This window comes from Centruroides vittatus, unplaced genomic scaffold (genome assembly GCF_030686945.1).
Source record: "Centruroides vittatus isolate TY-2023 unplaced genomic scaffold, ASM3068694v2 contig_425, whole genome shotgun sequence".
Lineage (NCBI taxonomy): Eukaryota > Metazoa > Arthropoda > Arachnida > Scorpiones > Buthidae > Centruroides > Centruroides vittatus.
The window spans coordinates 1,361,748-1,368,145 of record NW_027122231.1 but is presented as its reverse complement, the minus strand read 5'-3'; the positions used below and the strand labels follow the sequence as shown (position 1 = coordinate 1,368,145).

General features: G+C 24.7%; 1 long non-coding RNA gene across 1 annotated transcript; it reads left to right on the top strand.

Moving 5' to 3' along the window:
* Positions 1–2,020: 2,020 nt before the first annotated feature.
* LOC136976837 (uncharacterized) lies at positions 2,021–3,457 on the top strand. The gene is made up of 4 exons (XR_010880990.1): positions 2,021–2,077; positions 2,412–2,557; positions 2,878–3,055; positions 3,129–3,457. It is a non-coding gene; the product is annotated as an uncharacterized lncRNA (long non-coding RNA).
* The last annotated feature ends 2,941 nt before the right edge of the window (positions 3,458–6,398 follow it).

The following is a 6,398-nucleotide window of genomic DNA, read 5'->3' as shown; positions in this document are numbered from 1 at the left end:
AGATCTTTGATGGATGTGTCACTAAAAATTATGTATGCCACTAGCTCGAAGAGAGTGAAAACCATTAATTTATAAAATTAAAATATTATTGATAGAAATTCAGCCGATCATCCTCTTACATTAAGCAATAACATGAGTCATATAAGCAATATGTCACGGAAGAAATTAAGTATCACTGGCATAATTACAATATAAAAAAACTCAAAAGATATTAATTTATATATTAAGGAAATCAATTTAAAAACGAAAATGGAACATTTATAATTGTTAATATATTTTAAAAAATAGCGTAGAAGACTATCGATTACATGAACATAGAAACAAAGTTTTTGTACAGGAAATTCGTCAGTTTATAAATCAACATGAATAGCCTACACTTTTATGAAAGAGTTTTGTTTATGTTATTGATAAAACGGTTTCATTCGCTTATGTCATACGTCGAAATGTCAAGAAATTTTAACGATAAAATCTGAGAGGACGGCCCTTTCAACAGTTCATCTTAAGTTGTAACATCAATAAACATTGAGCAACAACTCACAAATTGCGGATGATCATGTACTCATTTAAAAATAAAAAATTAAGAATTTTAACTAATTAAACTTAGTAAATATATTAATTTATCCACATTTTAATATACAAAAATTACTTTATGTTATAGGCATGGCTACAGCGAGCTTATAAGGGGCCTTTTTTCCATTTTTCTAGAACAATTGAAATACATAGAATATTTCATCTTTTTCTTAGTAAAGATAATAGGTTTAGGAACCACTACAGACCCTCATCTTTTCTCCAAGCCCGGGGAAAACTCCCCAGCTACCGCCCTCGACTACCCTGTTTCTAATTATTACTAACTATAACTGACTTTTACACCGCTCTCTATACACATTTCGTTAAAACTTACCATTAAAAATTATAAATTATATCACCCACCCAAAAGCCAGTTGACCTTTTAATAAAAACCTACATCATCCTATATACTCCTTATATTATATATCGTGATATCTTCTAACATTACGTTATATGAATAAGAAAATGGGAAATGTTACTTAGAATTTCCTAATTTAATATCTCAGCGATTAATTTTGTAATTAATCAACATTTTTGTAAATAATGTAAACTATTATAAGAGGAAAAAATATAAAAAAAAACTAATAAATAACGAAATTGTTAAAAATACGTAATTTTTAATCTTTTTTCTATAAATTACGGCCAATTTATTGTTGATTTTTATTTAATTTTTATCATTAATCAGTCGTTAAATTCGACAAGGATACATATTTTAAGGTCTTCTTTGAAAGGTTGTTTAATGGAGAAATCTTAAAAGGGGACTGGGAAGAGGGAGAGAAGAAATTTAAAGGAAGAAAAAAATGACTTAGTAGAATCTTAGTATGATAATAAAGAGGGGAGGAAAAGCAAGAAAACTACTTCTTAACATATATAAAAAGTAAGATTTATTGATAGAGAAACTTAATGATAGTTCGTTAACCTCTCAAGACATTCGAAGTAATTTATTCATTCCCATTTTGTGGTATTAGTGCATAAATTGAAACTTAGAGAATTATTTTAAAGCGTTTAAACGTCTTCGACATTTCTGAAAATTTCCTACGTAAAATTAATTAACGTCAATTTTCGATTTTAAATAAATAAATAAATATATATATATATATTTCCTCTTTAAAATATTTAATTTAATTGACAAAACCGAATCACTCTTCCTTGCGAAGTATTAAGCGATAATTTGAATTACACTTTGCCGGTGTGGTTATATATAAAGGAATTTAATTTAAAATATTTTTAAAAATGAAACAAAATAATTAAAGTTTTAAGTTAATTTTATTATTTTCTAAATAATTTTTTAAATCATTATGTTTTAAAAATTAATTTATTGCATTTATTATTATTATTATTATTATTTAATGTATTTTAAATGTTTCATAAAGATACATTTTGTGCTGCCATCTAGTGACGGTAATTATTATAATTCTTCTTAATAAACAATTTTATTGTAGCTCTGTTTTAATAAAACAATTAATGAAATAATAATAATAATTGCTAATTGTTAATAAAAATTTGTGTGGTAAGTCTAGTTTAATTTTTATAAATTTGTGCGTTTTAAATTATAAGTAATTACATAATAATAATAATAATAATAATAATAATAATAATAAAATATATATAACATTTTTATAAAATGATTTCCTCGATTTTAAGCGAATTTAATGTAAAAATATTCGTTTTATAAAATTTAAACTTGGACAAAAGAATTAAAAATTAATGATGGAGTTTGATCATACCACGTGACATCATTAATCTCCATTACAGACGTGCTGCCATCTGACGTTTATGTGACAAAATATTATTAAATAACCGTAAATAAATATTTAATAAAATGTCTTACGCAATGTTTATAGGTTTGTAAGTGAATATGACGTCTCCAAGGCAATGTGTGACTCGTTTGACCAATTTACCCAAAGGACAGGGTCACTGCAATTTCGTTGCTATACATAGTTTGAATAACGGTAAATGCCTCGCACAAAATCCTCTATTAAATACGTCAGTAAGTGTCATACATCATTAAAACGTGATTTTTCAAATTAAAACGATCTTTTAAGCTAGTAGCGATATTGATAAAATTACGTCTAACAGATGGCGCCACATACTTTCTAATATCTTTTTTACCATCTAATTACTATTATTTTTGTAATTTGTATCCAAATCGTTCTTTAAAAGTTAAATTAATTACGTATTTAATTATATTTTAAAGTAAATAATTAATTATAATTAAAAAATAATAATAAAAATAAAATTAATTTGCGAGCGCCATCTGTTATCGTTTAAGAATAACTGGTTTATACAATAAAACTTTTTTTTTTAAAGGTGACTCCGGCAGAAATTAATATCATTAAACATGGATTTGAATCAATAAATAGTTTATACACAACTGGTATATCGTTAGCAGGCAGCAGATTTATTTTTCTGACAAAAGTGGATAATGTTTTGTATGGAAAGAAGCGTGACTTGGGGTGCATTATCAAGAAATGTCAAGAATCTGACTGTAAGAAAACTCAAAGTACATACGTGTTTATAATTAAACGGGTTATTAAACAGCTAGTTTCTTATATTTACAGCGGTTTTAATTGTTATTCATTCGTGTAAAGAAGAAAAGTCTGACATCTTAATGGAAATATCGAAAATTTTGAAAAGTTGCGAAGAAACTGGGATTTGTTAATTAATTTTAGTGATTAAAATATTAAAAATTTTACTTGGAAAATTGTCCAAAAATTGTCCAAAAGAAATATTTTTCGAGTTATTCTATGTATTACTATTAATAAAAATTGTTTATAAAGCTGCACAGCAACATTACACGATTATATAAGTTAACTGATCTCTGTTCAAAAGTTCAAAATGCACGACTTCTCACCTTTATTTTAAAAATAACCGAAAATATTTTCGAAATTTCCGTAAGAAAAAACGCCTTTAAAATGTTAAATCAAATTATAATCAACAGAAGCGCTTTATCCATTATTTAAATTCGAATTAAAAATAATCATGTAATTAATAAAAATTTATAGGAAAAAAAAACACGTAAAAATCAATGGTACGAATGATTTTATAAAGCTGTTGGTAATTTGTATTTATAATATATTAAAATATAAATAAAATCATTTAATGATTTTATGGATCAACAGAGGACAGCACCGAAAATTCACCATTATGAAATTCGCTACGAAATTCTCTTGCCACAACGAAAATTTAATACTTATTTTTAGTATTTTAGAGCTTGAAATGTATTTAAAAAATTAAAGTATTAATTTTTAAAATTTTTTATAAGTTTAAAAAACTACAGCTTAATTATACATGTAATTATTTTTTTAATTAAATACAAAATAGATAAATAATTAATGAAGAGTTAATTTTAAAATGAATTATAATCAAATAAAATATTTAAAATAACATATAATATATTATTTTAAATGATTTATTTGGTTATAATTATAATTTTAAAATGAAGTTTTCATTAATTTTGTAAAAATTAAATATTTTATTTTTAATTTGAATTGGTAGAAGCAAAGGAATTTTTCTTTACAGAATTAAATAAATCTTTTATTTAGAAACAAATTTAATTAATTGCTTATTAATTAATTAAAAGTAAGTCTTTTAAAGAATCCCAGATTTATAAACCCGCGTACAAAGAAATAAATGAAAGAATTTCGATTATTTTATAAGTTTACAGACAGAAATAAATTTTTAATGCTACAACAAAAGAGTAATAATTATTTTATAATTAAAGAAAAATGTATATATCGACTGTTATGCACGAGAAAAATCGATGATGGCGAGTTATACTCCCACATAATCCATCTCCTCCATCCGAGCCAGATTAATGTTGACAAGTTGGGTGACAAGAATGAAGATGGTCCAAGCGGGCCGTGTTCCTTAAACGTCCAGACGACAAAAGATTATACAACAGGGACAATAAATAGCAGGTAAAAGACTAGGACCCCCTGTTGTGTCGGATTTGGACGATACACAATCCTCCCTGTTTGCCCCTGAAGACTCGGTTGAGTTTCGTCAATGGGCGGGATTTGGGATAAGAAGGAGGAGCACGAGACGGCATGCATCACGTAATTATATACAGCAGGAGAGAAAAACAGCACGAGGGAGAAGATGCCCGATTACCTATCCTAATTAAGTGTGTACCGAAAAGAAGGCTGAGTATCCGCCTTCCAGACGGGTTGGCTTCAAGCCAACTGTACAAGGAGCCTTTCTACAGAAATTTAATATTGTAAAGATGAGGTAAAGGAAAACAATACTCGGCTTTTCATCGAAGATGCGTTTGTAAGTGATTCGTAACGATGGTCGCAATTTTTATCTCGGATGACAAAATTCGATATGATAGAAACTCAATAATTACTTCACTTTTATTTTAGATTGTAACTAAAAATTTATTTGAAAGGAAATTTAATTCAGTACTTATTTTACTTTATATAACAGGGAATTTAATGCCCCCTAATTTCTAATTAATTTTTCTTAACGTAAATAAGAAATTATTCTGTCTAAAATTTAAAACATTCAATTTTTTAAATAAAAAACAAACAAAAAATCTTTATCATACATTAAAAAACTGTGATAAATATATAAAAATTATAAACAAAAATTTTTTAATAATAATATAATTAAAGTATGTACACTTAGCATAATTAACTATATTCGAAGTTCAAGATAATTAGGCATATCATCAATATATCGAGTAATGTAATCAAGTTATGATAACTGCCAAGTAATCATATTATATTAATGAATTCTCTAAGCTTCATGATATAATTCTATATTAAATTTTCCACTTTATTTTATTATAAATAACTTTTAAAAATATCTATATTACTTTACAGGAAAAAAGAATTATTTATAACCTGATATCTGTATCAGTTAACTTGAAAATAGTTACAAAATATTTTTTATATATTGAAGAAAGTGTTAAATGATATAAAGATTTTTATCAATGTATAAATATTACATGATATTAAATAACAGTAACAGATTTGTACTACTTTTCTAACAAAATTCAATTATTTTTATCCAATATTTCTGTTAGATGTGTGATTTTTTTTAAGGTTAAATTTTTATTTTTCCTTTAAAAATATTAGGGTAATTGTATTAATATGCACTGTCACACGAAAGTTAAATTAGAATAATAGAAATTTAATGAAATATATAATCAAAGTTAGCAAAGTGTTTACAGAAATTGAAGAAGATATTATCAAAAAGTTGATATTGAAGAATCCGAAGCTGCGATCAAAGTTTGAGGTTAAACAACAGTAATTGAAGGAGCTGTGACCAAAATTTGAGGTTAATTACCTAGGAATTAAAGGAATAATAAATTAAAATTTGAGGTTAGGCGTTAGAAAAACCTGAAAATCTTGCGCTTAAAACTTCTGAAATTAAAGAAAATAAATATAAATGCAACAATTTCTTTACGAAAAATAACTTTACCAGATTATTTATTAACATTGTAACTATACAGAAAATAACTGGTAACAATATTATTATTTATTTTATGGATAAATTTAATATATATATAAATGCAAAAAATTCATTTTAAATCCATTCAAACTTAAAATTATATTAAAAATTCTTTTGTAAATTTGAATTATCATAAATATAAATATAAAATATAAACCTAATTACAGAATAATAATAATAATAATAATAATAATAATAATACAAACCTTATCATCATAAAATTAAATATACAAATAAAAATTCCACACACCCAAATAAAACAAGGTCAACCAGATATATAGAACAAGACAAAAATAATAATAAAAAATTAAATAAATTTATTAATAATAAAATAATAATAATAAATTTATTTAAAATAATTTTTGAAATAAAAT